A 19,753-nucleotide genomic window follows, 5' to 3' on the forward strand; every position below is an offset into this window, starting at 1 on the left:
ATGTGCAGGGCAACCTTTCAAACAACCATCACATCAGACACTTGGGGCAACAGATCCATTCATAATTGAGCATATAATTCCATATCTTGTCTGCAATATAGGTCCTATGATGGCTGCATGCAGAAAACTTTCTCAGATGGCTTGCCTACAGGCTCTTAGGTGCAACCTGTATTGTCCATCTCTTGAGACAAAATATTCTCTAGGTGAAAAAGAAAACAAAAATTCCTATCCTTCATTCCACTTATTAACTTACAACCATTCAGTAGATGAATGATAAACAGACTTAGGAGTGAAATCCTTCACTACAGCACTTTTCTCAGGCAAGGAAATCTAGCCTATGTATTTTGTGTATTATTGTATTAGAATTAAGCAGAGTGATAGTGATTCAGATAAAACCTATCATGGAACGTGCTTTTTGTTTAAGATCAAAGTAGAATCAAAATAGGGAAATACAAAATATCATGACTCTATGGCATGCAGTATGCCATTCAAGATTTCTGACACCAAGCTTCCTGTTATGCATACAGTATACCTCCTCCTCTCATTTTCCTCTGTCTTTACAGTTCTGTATATTTTATTTATTTATTTATTTATTTATTTATTTATTTATTTATTTATTTTTGTTAGAGACCGGGTTTCACCATGTTGGCTAGGCTGGTCTCAAACTCCTGACCTCAAGTGATCCACTCGCCGTGTCCTCCCAAAGTGCTGGGATTCCAGGCATGAGCCACCGAACCCAGCCTATTTTTAAACGTTTGTTATATTGTTTTATATGTGCTAAAATAGCTATAGCATAAACCAAGAAATAAAATGACACTAAAGGGCTCAAATATTTCCTGAATAACTTTGAGCATGAAAGTTATGAATAGCTACAAAAGGTTACAATACAGGTGTTATATGCTGGATAATGTGCACGTTTAAATCTATATCCATTCTATTTTTTAACTTCTTTCTTCGGAATGTTTACTGAATACTGTTTATGTTAAAGTGACAGAATTTGCACATAATTTTCTTAAGAACTCACAAATAAAGCCATATACCTCTTCGTGAATTTTTGCTTAGAAGGGTCTCCAACTGAAAAAAATTCTGCCAGTTTGAAGCAAGAATATCAATGAATTGTTTCAAGAGAGTGAAGAACCATAAAAATAGGTAGAAAGGCTATTGAATCCGTTTCCTTTATCAAAGGTAGGAAAACCTGCCAACGTACTGCAGAAGAACCCTGGCCATCTGAAGCATCAGTGGAATAAAGAACTTCCTCAAAGTAATTGTAAAGATTCTAACTGCGGTGATGACACAACTGGCATTACCCAAAAATGAAAATATAAAGGCCACTCAGCTTTAACGTGTCCCATACTGTCAATGTTACAGAAGAATTTTCTTCCTATATGTTTTGCATCTTATAGAAAATTAAAATTCACTGTGCATCAAGGGGAAAAATGCACCATATTTCAAGAGAAGAATGTTTGAGGAAAACTGGCAATATTGCAAGGCTAACGGTTTCCTAGTATTGCATAGGCCTTTTTTTTTTTTTTTCAAATAAAGGATGAAAATCAAATACTGCCTGTGAAGAAATAGCACGCAACACCTGTAAGGTGGAGAGTTCTACAATGAATACAGTCAACAATGATTCAAGCGTCACTCGCAATACAGAGAGCTTGCTACAGGTTCCATCTCTGCTTAACCATCTATGACAGTTCTTTCCAAATTCCTATGGCTCTCTAGGTTTACACATAAATGTAGCTATTATTAATGATATTACTATAATGAAGTAAATGTAGATTCCAATTTATCCTGGAGTGACTGTAGATTATTAATACTCCTGGTATTGACTCTTGATTTTTCAAGTTTTTTTATTTTTAAATTTCTACTCCCATCAACCACTGACAATTTTCTCGATTCCTCACATTATTTTAAAACCTTATTGTATTACATGAGATAACATTCTTATAAAGTGATTATACATTTTCTTATAATGCATACCTTCCTTATTTATTTATTTATTTATTTATTTATTTATTTAATTTTGAGACGGAGTCTCGCTCTGTCGCCCAGGCTGGAGTGCAGTGGCGCCATCTCGGCTCACTGCAAGCTCCGCCTCCCGGGTTCACGCCATTCTCCTGCCTCAGCCTCCCAAGTAGCTGGGATTACAGATGCGTGCCACAAAGCTCAGCTAATTTTGTATTTTTTTAGTAGAGCCGGGGTTTCACCATGTTGGGCAGGCTGGTGTCAAACTCCTGACCTCAAGTGATCTGCCTACCTCAGCCTCTCAAAGTGCTAAAATCACAGACATGAGCCACGGCGCCCAGCCCTTCACCTCTTTTTTCAAGAGCTCAGATCTTCTAGGGCAAAAGCAATATTGTTTGGCTACAGAAGATTAAACTTTTATAGTCAACCAAACTCCCCATTATTTTCTTGATTCATTTAATTGTATTATTCATTCAACAACCACTATATATGTAGTATGTAGTGTGAGCTCCAAAGATGAGTCAGACATATATATTGGTCTTAATAACAACAGTCTTATTTGTATCCTCTCCCCATTTCCAGCCACTCTTTGATTATCAATAGTTTCAGAAATTACTTTAAATGTCCCTTCTTTTTCTTTTGTCTTTCCTGAGGACACAATATGAGGTTTCCAGTTTTTTTCACAGTTAATAATGAGATATGTTATCAAACACACTGCACATGACTAGCAGTGTGTTTTCCATAATTTTTTTCAATATTCTCATGCATACAAGATAGATGAAATCAACTCTATTTTATAAGGAAGCAACATTCATTCACACAAGTAAAGTGATTTGTCGAAGACCTTACAGTGAGTAAAAAAAAGCAAATCCAAGACACATACATATGATTGTGGGACTCTGAAGTTCATAGCTTTTTTATAGGAAGTCTACTTAGGACTTTATTATATGATTCCATATTCATCTTGTTACTAGTGAGTATATCATCACTTCTGTCTGTTTATTGTTTCAGGCATGTAAATTTGTATCCCATTTAGATTTTTAGGTTCTTAACGGGTAGGTCATGTACCTAAGATTGTTATCTGTATCCTATATAATCTAACTTTGATCCTGATAAACAATAAATTTTCTACTAAATATTTTTTTTTATTAATTTAGCAGATATTTATTTTGACAATAAAGGATAATAACCCTAAATCTATACAACATATAGTTCTATAGTCCATTTATTTATATCTTTCATCTCAATCATTCAGTACTGAAGTAATTCAACATAGTTTGCATGATTTGGGGACTTCCACACAGAAATCCTGTATTCTAATTAATGAGACAAAATACATTCTGTTTCTGTTTCACTGGATGTATTTACTAGCACTGTAACAATTTTATAAATATAATTAAATTTACATAAATAATCAAAATCATCATGAATTCACACATTTTGCTAGTATATACAACAAGGAGTAATAAAAGTAGGTACAGTATTTATCTAATACCCAAAAATAGTATATTAAATTTTCTAATGAAATAATTTGTTATGAGAAAGAAAGCTATTGATGGCTTATCAAAAAAATCAGTATATTGATTAGTACATGGCAAAATCATCAGTGCAGGAAGCAATAGTTAATGCCAATGTAACACTAAATTACCATTTATTACATACATTTTATCATGAGTGAATAACATAAAATAAAGCAAATCTACTAGCTACCCCACTACTTCTTTTTTCTAATTGAAATTATTGGAATTAGATTTAATCTTTTTTTCTTTTCTTTTCTTTTTTTTTTTTTTTTCCATTTTAAATATCTGGGTTTCTGGTGAAGGCAAAGAAAAAAAGTTCAGGAGATTGAGATCAATGTCAACTTAATATACCTCCCCATCACCACCTACTATTGTGAAATAGCAACTTTCTTTGGTAAAAATTTATCCTTATAAATCAGTAAACCTTATGAAAACCAAGTTGTGAAAACTTGATTAAAAAATGCTGTCAATTTACATTTTAGTTGCTACTTCTGCAGCCTACACACCCATAAGCCATGGATTTTCAAAGGTGTTTTAGCTTTTATTTCTTCCTCTACTTTCATTAGAGAGGAAGATAGCCCTAGCTTTCCAAAATTTTCACGGTGATTGGAGTTAATAATATTTGTGCTATCCATTTCACTTCTATTTCCCAACCCATGAATCTAAACATTGGTTTTAGGAGAAAGAGTGTGTCTTATCTTCAGTTTAGTCACAATTCAGTTTTCACTTTTAAAATTAAGTTATAATGGAATGTGCAGGCTATATTTATTCAACATTGTTTTTAATTCACACTTACACAGATGATTTTTTTCTGGAAACTCCAAAGCAATCTTTATGGTATCATACTGGATAAAAATCTGTACTGGTGCTTCTTAGACGTCCATGCACACAATATTATATCATATTTCATGGGTGTTGGGGCATTGCACAGAAATGCTACACAACGAAATGGCAGGGATCTATAATGTTGGCATTCAAGTGTGGGAGAAAAGTTGAATCAAGAGTCACAACTTCAAACAAGAGGCAGAGGGTACAGAAATTCTGTATTCAGTAAGTGTTGTCAGGGGTAGGAGGTGAGCAGAATCTGAGATGTTTCACACTTAACATTCCCTTGGGCTGGAGACTGGGGAATGACTAAGCAGGCATTGGAAAAGACCCAGGAAATGTTAAATTTCTATGGCGTGAACCTTTACAAGCTATTGAAAAGAAATGTGCAAGTTTCAAAAACTTAAAAAACGGAAAAAAATCCAACTGTTTCTAAACATCTTTGATGTGTTTTGAAGAATACAGGTAAAAAGTAGCCTTTGTTATGGAAATAACTAGGTTTATAGACACACAACACATGGCAGAACAGTGAGAAACAATACAAGTATCTGAAAGAAAACCTGTCAGTATTAGCCACAAAAATGCATCTAATTTACAGATTCGGAGACAGATTGTTGTTTAATAATTACTGAGCCTTTTTATCATTAAAAAACCATATTAAATATTTTTCCATGTTTATTCATTAGAAAATAATTAAAACACTAAAATTAGGGCTCTTTCTACTGTCATTAGACAGAAGCAGAACTCCATTTACTTCGCTACTTTTCATTTGCCTGTGTACCCATTCTTTATTTGACCAAGTTTTCTGGAAGACTCTTTGATCAGACGGTGTGAAACTCTTTCACCTAGAAGCTGATCCTGTAATTCTATTTCAACTGCTTTGTGGCAGCTGAATAACGTAAGGGATGAGACTGAATAAGAGAACAAAGATTTTTGATTTCACAGAAATCTCCAGTTTTCAGAATAAAGGCCTAGAAACATAAAGGAAAAGAATGATTTCTGTGTACATATATCACATGTGCATACAAAAACCAAACTTCTTAAATTGCGTGCTCTTTTATAGTCAAAGCTGTATACTTTTCTAGAAATCGATTGCTTCGTGGAGTCAATAGTCCTTTGGAATAACTTTTTATCTATGAATTAAGAATTGTTAAGGAATACACAACTGTTTAATATAGACTTACATAATTGGAAAAATAAGAAAAATTTCTGAGATGTAATTCTAAAATATTAATAAAATTGCAATAGTAATTCTTATTAAAAATTCAATGTCATTTCATTGCACTCATGTCAAACAGTGAATTGCTTTCCCTAAAGCCAAATTCTTACCACAGAAATAGTTAGGTTTTAATTGAGGCAAGTTTCCCTACTTCTCTTTCAAGTCTGTCTCTGAAGTACAGATAATAGAGAAGGAGAATTCATCCACCCAGCAGTATCTGAAGTAGTAGAATTTCTTACTCCACAGCTAAGCTCATGAGTCCAGAACACATTTTTCTTGGGTACTTGTATTGTGAAGTGCGATATTGCAGGTTAAGCTAGAAGGTTTCATTTGGCGTTGCTAGAGATTGGACTTAAAGATGTGCTGTTAGCCTTGAACTAATATCTACTCTATGATGCAATCGTAGAGGCTTTTATTATTCTCCTCAATAGTGTTAACAAATTAGAAGCTCAATGTATATTTTTCTTCACCATTTGAATATGTTTTCTTCTGAGGTGCAAAAGTGAAGAACAGCATATCAATATAAACTATTTCTAAAAATAAATCAATTAAATATATGTTCTGCTTTGATATACATCCATTGTTCATCCCATGATAGGTTTTTGAATATCTTGGGTCATTTTTATATAATTTGTCATGGTTTCCAACAAGTTTAGATTATAGTAGCCCTTGTATGGGAAGAACGGTACTGTTAACTTGCAGGGATAAATGATGCTTCACATAGTGATTTATTACTGTATCTGAGAATAATTTCTAGAGACTAACTGATTATATTGGAAACACTATAGATTTCCCTCTTTTGGCACAAAAGGAAATGATCCATATCTTACAAAAATGTTCTTAGCCTCATCTGTATCAAATTCATACGAAGTATGCATTCCTTAATTACAACAACCTGAGAGGAAAACCGGATCAACAGCTAAAGCAGAAGAAAAAAAAATAGCTTCTAAGACACCTCCAATTAAGCCAGTGAACTAGTGCTTTCTATTTTGAACAGATGTTACATACCTTTTCCAAGTACTGAACAGGTTTTTGTACCCACTTGGTCTATTTATATTGTACTTGGCTTGCCTTCAAACTTCTATTAAACGATAGTTTTTGAACCAAAAGGGACATTTGATTACGACAACACCATAAGCCACATTAGTATGCACATTACTTTGTTCATTAAAAAACAGGCTCCTTACTAATGTAGGAAACTGATATTTCAACCTGGAGATAGTAAGTGATTTCTTGTCTAAGTTTTCTATTCAATAATGCTGAATTATCCACAGATAGAATATTTTCTGAGGATTAGTCATGCCAAATCCTACTTTTATATCATTAATATGGTTTCGCTTACTGTGGGATATGAAGCTCACTTTTGGCATGAAGGCACCAAATTTTTAACCCTGACTAGGTATTGGTAAAAAAGAGATCTTCGCGGCTGGTCATAGTTCCGCTTCCTGTTCGACTCTGGTGTCTTTGCTGAGGGTGACATTGAGCTGCAAGTTGCATCTGGGGTGCCTTTAGGATTCAGCACCATGGTGGAAGAAGACATTGAGACCAAAATCAAGAACTACATGACTGCCCCTTTTGACAGCCGCTTCCCCAACCAGAACCAGACCAGGAACTGCTGGCAGAACTACCTGGACTTCCACCGCTGTCAGAAGGCAATGACCGCTAAAGGCGGCAATGTCTCAGTGTGCGAATGGTACCAGCGTGTGTACTAGTCCCTCTGCCCCACATCCTGGGTCACAGACTGAGAGGAGCAACGGGCTGGTGGCACATTTCCCGGGAAGATCTGAACTGGCTGTACCTCCCTCTCCTCTGTCCTCTGTCCTTCTCCCAGGATGGTGAAGAGAGATCTAGAACCCAGTGATCCCCACCCTGGGATCCTAAATCATGACTTACCTGCTAATAAAAACTCATTGGGAAAAAAAAAAAAAAAGAGAGAGATCTTCATTATTTACCTACCCAAACAAGAAAGCAACAAAAATGTTAGTCACAAAATTTATCTACACACCTGCCCAGGAATTTTCAAGCTAGTGGAACCATATCATTTACAGAGGTACACTTATTCAGGATTTTACTTATATTTGCTCTCCTGAAGATTGATGCACGTGGTAAAAGTGTTATCAAAAACATAAAAGCCTGGGCAACATACCGAGACCTCATCTCTGCAAATAATTTAAAAAATTAGCTAGGCGTGGTGGCATGTGCCTGTGGTCCCAGGTACTCTGGAGGCTGAGGTGAGAGGATTGCTTGAGCTGGGCAATCAAGGCTGCACAATGAACTATGATCATGCCACTGCACTCCAGCCTGGGCAACAGAATAAGACCCCATCTCAAAAAAGAAAGAGTCAGTGTATTTCTTCAGTCAACAGGGTCAATGTAGCCTTATTAGTTTCTTCTAATAATGCTGGAGACTCAGTTTATCAGGCTACAAGTAGTAGGTATCCTCTGGTTTTCTCTGCTGTGACTCCACTAGAGCATCACTAATCTACCACTTGACTATATTGTTATACAGGGCCAACTCTAGTGCCAGCTTACATGGTTTAAAGTGAGAAAATCACACTTCAAAGATGTGCATTTCCAAATATCTCCTCTTCATCGGCCTGATTAGGGTTTAGAAAATAAAATTTGGGGTTATAAATCTAACTGGAACCTGTCCGGAAGTACTTCTCACATCACTGCCCAAGCAACTTAGGGTACTTACTACTGGCATCTCACATCCTGCAGAAAAAATGATAGAGCTTCTCTCCCATGCAGGAAAGAACATGGCAGCATTTTCTCATGGGAATGGGAGACAAAGGGTCAGGAGAACTCTCTAGGATTTGGAATCATTGGGACATGACATTCTTGGGGAGAAAAAAAAAGTTAGGTGGAGACAGCAAGGGAAAAGTAAGTCAAACTTCAACTTCACAGTTTTTCAGTTTCCACCAAGCAGATTTAAAGAGAAATTGGTTAATATGACAGGAATATAGGAAGAAAAACATTAACAGAAACTGTGGTATTCTAGCCTTTTTACTCTAAGAGTTCCTAAATGAACCACTTTGTTAGTGAAAAATCTAAAGGAAGGGTCTTGGTTGGGTGCAGTGGCTCATGCCTATAATCCTAACACTTATGGAAGTTGAGACATGAGGATTTCTTGAGCCCAGGAGTTCAAGATCAGCCTGGGTAACATGGTAAAACCCTGTCTCTACAAAAAAATACAAAAAAATTAGCTGGGCGTGCAGGTGCACACCTGTAGTCCCAGGTACTTGGGAGGCTGAGGTGAGGGAATCACATGAGCCTGGGAAATTGAGGCTGCAGTGAACCATGGTCACACCACTGCACTACAACCTGCGCGATGGGAGTGAGATCCTGTCTCAAAGATAAATAGGTAAATGCATACATAGATATACATGCATACATAAAAGAAGGGTCTTTTTACTTCCTGGTTTTACCAAAAAGAGAATGTACCGTTAGTGCCAACTCTTCTGTGAATGTACATTCACTGCTCTAGATTATTTTAGTATTGCTCTTGAAATGTACCCCAAATATTTACATGTATTTGTCAGCATTTCAAATCATACATCACAGATAAAAGCAATGCTGTAATCTCAGTTTCATCTACCTTGTCCGCCAATAGGCTTTTAAGAAACTGAAGTCATATCATCTCTTGATATGAGACACACTAGCCTATTTATCCCAAAGGGACTCCACCTTCAGAGTACATAGAAATAAACAGGAGATATGTTAAAAGTAGATTCTTGTAAGTTAACGAAGCCAAAAACTTTAACCTGTAGTCCAGGAATATAAATTTTAAAAAGTTCCCTGGTGTTTATAACATTTGAAAACCCCTACATTGAAAAGAGAAAACACTATAGTCTATAAATAATCTTTGATGTGTTTCCAAATTGTATGAATAAAAGAATATTAACTGAATTTTCTAAATGCTATCTAATCTTGAGTAACTATTAGTGAAAACTGCCTCTAGAATCGTAAGTTATAGAGAGATGACACAGTAAATCTGATGTTTATAATTCGTGTAACTGCTGTTGGTTAACCTGAACCAATATTATAACAAGAGAAAAAAATTATGAGTAAAATAATTAAAACAATGCTTGCATTTTATCTCCAAGTATAATCATTTGTTAACTGTCTTAGTTAAGTAAATATACGACACAAATTGTTTTGTAGAATTTTAGGTAAAATGAAATAGTCTAAATTAATCCCTAACAAACTATATATCTAGCATAGTGCCTAACATTAATATTTGTTGAATCAGTTAATAACAATTAATTTGCTTGTAACTGTTTCCCATTTATAGATACTTAAGTAATGTCAATATTTATGTTTGTAAAATAGTAAAGACAACAATAGAAAATAAACTAAAACTCATTTGTCTATATGAAAGCTAACAAAACATTTCACGAAAATCTGTTTATTTTATGGCTCAAACTAAAATTTTTGAGAGCAACCAGGTCTTTCTATAAATTTAAAATTATACTTATTGAAAAATAGAAATATTCTTATTTTACCATGAGCTCGAATTACTGTATTAAGAGAGGGACTCATTTAAAATCAAACAAGTGGCTGACATTAGCAATGTAATAAACGAAATGCTATAAGGCATGGATGATCTAAAGATTTTTTCCTACCATATGTATGCAATTTCCACCTTTATCTCTCAAGAACATAGTTATCATTCATAAGTCTTTTAAATAATTTAATACAGCATATAGAGAGGCAATCTTGCTAAGATGCAGATTCTAATTCATAGGTCTGTGAATGAGTCTGAGATTCTGAATTTCTAGCAAACACACAGGAGACACTGATGCTGCTGCTCTGCAGATCACATTTTGAGCACAAGGATTTAATACACCTGGAAAAGGTATTGATTAAGGATGCCAGCAATTTAGATACACATTTCAGATCCCTGGTCATCCAATTGTGTTATCAGATACAATTTATTTATCTATTCTGGACATTTGTGTTGCTATGTATAAAATAAGGGAATTAGGGTATGTCGCCAAGGTTTTTTGAAGTTCTAAACTTAGATGTGTATACCATTCTATTTCATTCTCTAAACATCCCGTCGATTTATTGTGTCTTGTTTCTCTACTCATTTTAATAGTAACATACACCAAGGAAATAGGTCGATGAATTTGTGCCAAGAACTCTGGAAGGACTTTCTCTCTATAAAGTCCTTTGCCCATTTCTTCAAGAGCCATGCAGAGCCTCTGCTGTCTAGACAAGACACCTCAGCCTCCAGCTGCTTCCAACCTGGCTCCAAATGGCTTGAGTCTCAGAGAGGTGCTTGGCGGGCCTACTGGCCTCCAGCTTCTCTGTGCAGCTGTTCACAGTCGATAATGAACAGAGTCAATAATCTTTTATTTTTTTACAACCCTCGGTTTCCATCCAGCACAATTCACTTTTTGGCTGTTGACTACGGATAAAAAGACATGTACCAGGTAATATATTGTAACTTCATTTGCCAAGCTTCAAAATTGTTGTAGTAACCTTGACAAACCAGTAGTGACTTGAAAGACTAGGACATGTATGCCATCAAAGGTACTCCATTAGTATGTGTGTATACTATTTATGCTATTGGAATGCACTTATAGTTTGCACACCTATACCTATATTTTTCTAAAATACTATTTAAAGTCACCCTCACAAAAAATATCTTTAACTCTAGGGAAGCAGCCCCCACTGAATATTTCTATGTTGTCTTATTCTCCAACAAACGTATTAAATGAAAAACATCACTCTATATTATTATAAACAGTTCTATCAGTTATCGCTTTCCATTAAATAATGATAAAGCTGATAATTTTTAGTATACCAATGTAATTAGACTTTTCTGAAATCAAGCTTTTTTTGAAAACAAATTTCATTAACTCACAACATACACATGTGAATTAAGGATTTTAGTTTTATGAACTGTGTGTTTTTTCAGCTTCATTCTTCATAATTATTCTTACAATGCAGTGAACAAGTGAGAGCTGAAATACACTGAACACAGTTCAAAAGTAACCAGGAATGGATAAAGCACAATTTTCATCCTCTTTACTATCATGTTATAACGTCTAGTTGATATTCAAATTTGAGTAACCACAAAGTATCAGAATATCTTTGACGATTGTTTTTATATAAAGCAGTGATAGTTATAGTCCTTGGTTTTAATACTAATCTACAATTGAACTTTCAATCATTAACAGTTGGAAATTTAAAATTAACTTAAAAATCAACATTAGAACACTAGTAAACAGGAAAGTGATTACTACATGTTAAATCTATAACTTCACATATACATACAAATTTTCAATTAATCCAGAGTAGAATTGTCAACAAGAATGTCCTGGAATACTTTTTTATGTGTCTGCAATCAGGGTGCTCAGTAAAATTCTGCTGGACTAGACCCATATTATGAGTGAAATCTGGGCTGGTTGTGGTGGTTCATGTCTATAATCCAAGCACTTCGGGAGGTTGAAGCAAGAGGATTGCTTGAGGCCTGGAGTTCAAGGCTTCAGTGAGCCATGATTTCACCACTGCACTCCAGCTTGGGCAACAGAATGAGGTCCTGTCTCTAAAAATAATACTACTAATAAAATAAAAGTGTAAGGCACTGTTAAATGGCAAAGTGTAGTTGAATAGCCATCTGCGGGCAGAACTGGAGAAATTCTTTATGAATCTACTAGGAACTCAAACCAAATGGCGTTACTAAGCCATTCTGGGGAGAAACAGAGAAGCTAGCAGGTTACTCTGATGTGCATTTCTCAAGAGATTCCCGCTAAAGACATAAGCAAGAACATCAATATCCAATTTGGATGACTTTTATTTCCTTCTCTTACCTAACTGCTGTAACTAGGACTTTCAGTTGTATGCTGAATAAAAGTGGTGAAAGTGTATATAATTGTCCTGTTCCTGATCTGTTTGTTTGCTTGTTTTGAGACAGAGTCTCGCTCTGTCACCCAGGCCTGAGTGCAGTGGCACGATCTCAGCTCACTGCAACCTCTGCCTCCTGGGTTCAAACAATTCTCCGTCTCAGCCTCTCCAGTAGCTGGGACTACAGGAGCCTGCCACCACACCTGGTTATTTTTTATTTTTTAGTAGAGACTAGTAGTCACTATGTTGACCATGCTGGTCTTGAACTCCTGACCTCAGGTGATCCTCCCACCTCGGCCTCCCAAGGTGCTGGGGTTACAGGTGTGAGCCACCATGCCTGGCCCTGTTCCTGATCTTAAAGAAAAAGCTGCTAGCTTTTCCCCATTCAGTATGATGTCAGCTGTAGGTTTGCCATATATGGCTTTTATTGTGTTAAATTAAATACTCCCTATGTCTAGTTTGTTGAGACTCTTTCTTGTAGATGAATCCTAGGGTGTTTGTTGAGTGTGGTGCATCGGCTGTGGTTCTGGGTGGATTCAGTAGCATGGTCTTCATGCAGTTTCTTCAGCTGTAATTTTCATCTGGGAGGTCTGCGATTACCCAAGTGGCCTAGGTTACAGGAGTTTGTGAAGGTGATGGTGTGGTTTTACTGGAGGTGAAGGTGCCACGTTGATTGTTGGGCTGGGCATGTATTGGTGTGGAGGACCCTCAGGCTGTTCCATGTGGCCTCCTGGGAAGTGGAGACTACCAGCCAACTGGCTGTAGGGTTGGGTGCAGGTGGTGGTATATCCAGGAGGCTGGCCACTGCCGCACTGGCTGTTAGGCATGTTCAGGACAGGTGCAGTGGAACTAGCAGGGGGCCACTTCTGAACCAGCTTTGAGGCCAAGTGCAGGTGCATTCAGTGGGGCTGGCAGCTCAGTGATGGACTTTCTGGGGACATGGGACAGACATTGACCAGACTGTTGGGCCAGGTGTGAATGCAAGTGCAGTGGGACCAGACATCTCTGTCTCGCCTTTTCCAGGGAGTTGGGGCTGCTGCTGGATTTGCTCTTGGCCTGAGTGTTGGCTTGCGCAGGCGCCATGGGACTGGGTGGCTGCTGCAGTCTCTCCAGGAAGGCAGGGCCCCTTTCAGGCTAGGGGTGGGTGTGTGTGAATGCCTCCAGCAGGGTAGCCAGGGCGTGGGGCTGGGCAGTTGTGCACACTCTCTGCAGTGAGGTGGGACCTGACCAGATTGGCTGCCAGGCCAGGAGCAGGCAGGTGAAAGTACAGTGGGCTGGCTAGCTGCTCGAGGCCACACCGTTGTGCAGGTCCACACGGGCACTCTCCAGTGCACTTCCTCAGTCACTCCAGGTAAAATACAGTGGTGTGTTTGTTGCTTTGGGTTTTTGTGTTGATGGCGGGGTGGGGGTCTGGGGTGTGCCAGGCAACTCTAGTTGGCCCTTGTGCTCACATCACCAAGATATTATTGAGGGAATCTTAATGTTTAAACTATTGTAAGACATTTATGTATAAAATAAAATAGAGGCTCATGCCTGAAATCCCAGCACTTTGGGAGGCTGAGGCAGTAAGATTACCTGAGGGCAGGAATTCAAGACCAGACTGGGCGATATAGAGATATCCCAACTCTACAAAAAATAATGCAAAAAATCAGCTGGACATGGTGGTGTGGGCCTCTAGTCCCAGCTACTTGGGAAGCTAAGATGGGAGGATGGCTTGAACCTGGGAGGTGGGGGCTGCAGTAAGTCCTGATTGCACCACTACACTCCAGCCTGGGTGACAGAGCAGAGACTTTATCTCAAAAATAATAGTAATAACAATAAAATGAAGTGGCAAATGATATTTTGTGATAGTAAATTTTTCATAAAAATATGTGATTATAAAATGTAGAATATGTTAATGATGCATTTTATCAGTGGTATAATTTTTCATATTACAGCCATGTGTCACTTAATGGGAATACATTCTGAGAAATGTGTCATTAGGTGATTTCATTTTTCTGTGACATCACAGTGTGTACTTACAATAACCCAGATGGTATAGGCTCTGTGGTGTAGCCTATTGCTCCTAGACTACAAGCGTGTAGCATGTTACTGTAATGAATACTGTAGGCAACTGGAGCACAGTGCTATTTTTCTATCTAAACCTATCTAAACATAGAAAGAGGAAAGCAAAATACGGTATTATAATCTCATGGGACCACTGTTGAATATGTGATCTGTCATTGACCAAAATGTTGTCATAAGGTGCATGACTTCCTCTGTACAATTTAAATATGAAAGAGAAAGTTAGCAGGATATCGGAAAGCTAGTTGTCCTACATAAGCAATGAACATGATTCATTTATTTTTGATAGCCTTCCAGTCTTAACATTTTCTAGTTCTTTCTTAATTTTATTTCCTAGGCTGAAAACCAGGGATCGTGGTTAAAACCCCTCTTTCTGTGTTCTAGCCTCCAGGCACTGGAGTCACAGCACAGTGGTTCCACTGCATCCAAGGGGCTCCATTGTTACTGTTGAGTGATGAGAAGAAAAATTTTAAGCTCCATGACCTCAAACTCTCCATCTTTTAAGAAGAAATAATAATAATAGTGACTATATTGTTGTCATGAGGATTCCGTGAGTTAATAAAATTATTTTCACTACTTATTTTGCACTAAACACTTCTTACATATGTATTATTTTATAGATATCACCTATGCTTTTATTCTGCAATAACAATTTGAAGATATAATTTGAAAAAACATAGTTAAAATAATTTTATGGCACTTAAGAGTAGACTCTTCATCTTTCAGTTTTTCAACAAATATTTATTGAGTGGCTACTGAGTCACTTTTTAATACAGGGAATATGATCATGAACTAAAAGCATTCAGTGAGTGGTAATTTTTCTGAAATAAAGAAGTATATGTAATGAATAGATAGGTAATGATGAGTGAGGTCCAAAGTTAATGCAAGGAACTAAAGAAAGGTAAACAAAGAACTTTGCGTGACAGTGGCATTTGAGCGGAGATCTGAATGACATGAGAGAGACAACTATGCAAAGACCAGCTGCAGGTTTTTTGTAGTGGAATACACAAGCAAAGGATCGGTTGGAGATTCTGGGTGGTATTCCAAGCAAACGGAATCACAAATTTTAATGTCCTTGACACAGGAATGTGATTTTCACATTCCCCACCAAGATGACCCATATGGCTGGAGCAGAACAAGAGAAAGGACAAAACAGAGAGTGGTAGGAAATGAGGACAAAGGGGTGCCAAGACTAGATCCTGCACAGCCTAATGACATAGTGTAGGAACTTTGGTGGCATGTGTATAGGGTGTGAGAGTACAGAGAAATCATAGAAGACACCAAGATAGTTACTCTAATTACAGTACAATCAAGGTATATCAGATAATAGTAAAATGATATTGAAAAACACAAAATCTATAGTATTTTCAATCATAGACTCAGTTCTGTAAAGGGAGGGAGATTTTAAATTCAAAATAATTCCAACATCAATCTACAGAATATTATTATTAAAATATAGCAAGCTGACTCTTCTTCTAAAAACATAAAAAGAAAAGTAAAACACCAACAATACCTAAGAGAATTTCAAATAATTGAGATACATTGAAGAAGATATCTTATCAGTTAGAACACCTTATTATAAACTTGTATTTCTTAAAATAACATGGAATTTTCTTAATGGAACAGAATAAAAATACTAGACACTTTTCCTACTTCAGTGGAAATGTCAGCACTGTTTCATGAATTGTGCTGAAGCAGGTAGCTGTTCCTTATGTACAAGGAAAAAAATTACGACCCCTTAATGCCCAACAGAAAAAAAATTATGTATAGGTTAAAATAAACTAAACATTCTAAAAGAAATATGAGGACCTTTTTAACAACATCAACAAAGGAGATCTTTAAGAAGAGATTAAAAATATCAAAATGGGCCAGGCACGATGGCTCACGCATGTAATCCCAGCACTTTGGGAGTCTGAGGCTGGTGGATCAGGAGGTCAGGAAATTGAGACCATCCCGGCTAACATGGTGAAACCCCGTCTCTACTAAAAATGCAAAAAATTAGCCAGGCGCGGTGGCGGCACCTGTAGTCCCAGCTACTCGGGAGGCTGAGGCAGGAGAATGGCGTGAACCCAGGAGGCGGAGCTTGCAGTGAGCCGAGATCGCGCCACTGCACTCCAGCCTGGGCGACAGAGTGAGACTCCGTCACAAAAAAAAAAAAACAAAAAAACTCTCTCTCTCTCTCTCTCTCTCTCTATCTATCTATATGTCATAAACAAAAGTTAAACATATGAAAAAGTAGAAGCTATGTGTAAAAGCTAAAACTGAGGAGAGTTAGTATCCCGAAAATAAAAATAACTTGCAAATCAGGAAGGAAAACATATATCTCAACAGAAATATAAGCAAATATACAGACATGAATTTCACAGAGTAAGAAACCAAAAAGACAAGAAGTACCTTAAATAATGTTTGGAGTAATGTGTCGCAAAGTAAATACAAATTATGAAAATAGTGATCTGATCTTTCATATCCATCAGATAGTAATACTTTTATTATGTTTTTTTAATAACAAATGTTAGTGAAGAGACGGGAGATGGGAACTGATTTATATCCATGGAAGCCAGGGAATGTGTTCTGGATGCCCAGCAAAGTTGAAGGTGTATATACTCCATAATCTAAAAATTCCATAAGTAGCAGTTGGAATTCTAATACATTAATACACAAAGAGACATGTACAAAGACACATTAGAAAAGCAGTAGAAAAGACAAGTTTTGTACCTAATGAATAAATCAGTGTGGAGAGCACATACAATAGGCTTCTGAATTGGAATCTACATGAAAAAACATGGAAATGTAAAAGAAATTTGCATATACGTTCAGTGAAAAGTTGCGTTGCCAAATAACAAGTATGTCATCATACTATTTGTCATTTGAGAATTGAAACTTCAATATAGATAACTGATGAAATAAATACATGTTTGATAAAAGTATATAAAAATAAGTAGGTATGATTTGTAGCAATTTAAGCGTATAACTTAAAAGTTAAGTCTAGGGAGTGAGGAACTGAGGAGGGATGAGAAGGTTGAGATAAATGTAATGTTTTATGTCTTTTGATAAAGGAATGATGTGAAGTAAATAAGGCATAGGGTTAAAATCTATTTAATCTTAGTTATGTGCACATGTGTGTCAGTGATAATATCTTTGTAAAATTTCAGATACCTCATAATTAAAATTTGAAAATTTAAATAATGAATTTAAGAAAGTATCTTTGGCCACATAAATGCTGGAAATGTGTTTTATCAAAGTTATGTAAGAAATACTTTTATATTTCTGTTCATCTAATTATTTATTATGATCATATCTCTATGAGAAATATTTCTTTTTAAGGAAAAGTAGCTCAGAGTTTTTCCCCTAGTTACTTATTATCATCAATATGAAGAAAAACAAAATGCTTCTTTCATATTAATTTTTAAAATAGGTGTTTTCTGTGTTGGCAAGTGAAGTTTCAAATTAAAGATTGCTAGAAAATGGATTTTTCCCTTGTCATAATCCCAGAAAACAACTCTAACATGGAGATGTAGTCACTTAAAATAGTTTAAATGAAATATATACAATAAAAGTTATTCAAAGTCTAAGTAAGGTCGCCTCTTTAATTCATTCTGTATACAAGCCAGAAATCTGAGCAGGATGTCTTAGACACCTAGTTTTTCCCCAAACTCTAAGTCTAATGAATAACCGATTTACTCTTATGGTTCCCTAAGGTTTTTCCACTCTCTTCTCCTTCCTAGTTTCTACTTCCCTTGTCTTAATTCAGGCCATTCTTTGACTGGATCACTGAATTATCTTCCTAACCACTGTTACTGCCTCTAGGTTTTACAAAGGAATCCCTTTTCATATTTTAATCAGAATTTCTATCTAAAAAACACATCTCAGGCACTGCCACATCCTTAGGTAAAATCCTTCTAGGCATTTGAGTTCTTGAACTTCCTCTCTGGCTCTCCAGTACCTGATTCCTGGCTTCTGCCTGAGCCCCTGCTCACCCTTTACCAGGAGCTCTATGCACATGCTCCTGTTTGTGCATGAATACATTTGCTCCAGCTTTCTTCTCTGCCTTATTTTTCTTTTGCTTAGCTAAATCTTAGTTGTCTTGCTGTATTTCATTCACAAATCTTTGGTGTCTTCTAGGAAACCATCCCTAAACCACTAGGCTGGGATAAGTGCCCAGGGAGCTTTCCAACTTCTAAGATACAATGTGTGCTGGAGACACTACAGGTGGAGCTCGTTATTTCCACCTCCTGGTGTTCATTCTTTTGTGTAATCGTCTCCTCCCAAGTGTGGGTGCAACCTGACTTGTTACAAGCCACCTAATTTGTTATAGTTGCTACAAAAGCCACAGGAAATTTATACAGTGTCGCCATCCAGTAAACCGGAGTCTGTAGAGATGGGTGCCACTCTGTCTTCTAGTCATGTTCTGATGGACAAGGAGAATTGGACTTTTGAGATCCAAATCTCACTTCAAGCCAACAGAATACCTTCCCTGTGACAGGAATGTGCTGTGCCTTGGTGGCTCAAAGATGAATAGCACCTGATCGTGCTTTTCCAGAACTCAGAGTCAAAAAGAAAAGGGCAGATACACAAATAATTATATTACAATGTGCTCTGTGGCCCAAAAGTCTCTACATGATCTTATCCCTTTTATATAAATATTCTAAATAGTCCATCATTCCACCCAGGTCTCACTGCTCTTCCTTGAATGTGTCAAGCACTCTCCCACCACAAAGTTTTCGCATTTTCCCTCTAACTAGCTCCCTCACCTCATAATGTTTTTGCACAAATGTCACTTTTTTAGCAAATCTCTCATGCTCCATCCTATGTGAAACTGCACTTACTACTCTCTGGTCCTTCAGAAATCTTTATGTTCCTTTCCTGATTTATTTATTTTTTTATAGTAGTCATCATCATTGGACAGACTCTCTCTCTCTCTCTGTGTGTCTGTGTGTGTGGTGGGGGGTATATTTTTTTCAACCAATTTATGTGTTTAGTTCTTTCATTCCCAGAGGCCAGAGCAGGGACCATTTTGCCTATTTTTTCTACTACTACATCCGGAGCATTTACAATCATTTCTGGTTCAGAGATATTCAGTAAGTAAGAGTTATTTTCAACCAATAATTTTGTTGTATTTACTTTAGAAAAAAATCCTAGTTAAATAAACTTCTTCAAGTACCTTATAGTAATATCCTGTTTCTGTAATTGGATAAACTAGATAAGCATTCATTAAAGTAAATTTGAATAAGCTAATTCTTAAGTTATTGTTATTTTTGAAAATTTTATTAAAACAAGAGTAAGAACAACTTAAAAAAAACCACACA

The 19,753-nt window shown here is 36.6% G+C and overlaps 1 protein-coding gene and 1 pseudogene across 1 annotated transcript in view; one reads left to right on the forward strand and one right to left on the reverse strand.

Moving 5' to 3' along the window:
• GALNTL6 (polypeptide N-acetylgalactosaminyltransferase like 6) overlaps positions 1–19,753 on the reverse strand; it is a 1,210,113-nt gene that overhangs the window by 1,085,429 nt on the left and 104,931 nt on the right. The gene's annotated exons all lie outside the window — the stretch shown is intronic.
• On the forward strand, positions 6,953–7,443 carry LOC126955653 (cytochrome c oxidase subunit 6B1-like; annotated as a pseudogene).

This window comes from Macaca thibetana, chromosome 5 (genome assembly GCF_024542745.1).
Source record: "Macaca thibetana thibetana isolate TM-01 chromosome 5, ASM2454274v1, whole genome shotgun sequence".
Taxonomy (NCBI): Eukaryota; Metazoa; Chordata; class Mammalia; order Primates; family Cercopithecidae; genus Macaca; species Macaca thibetana.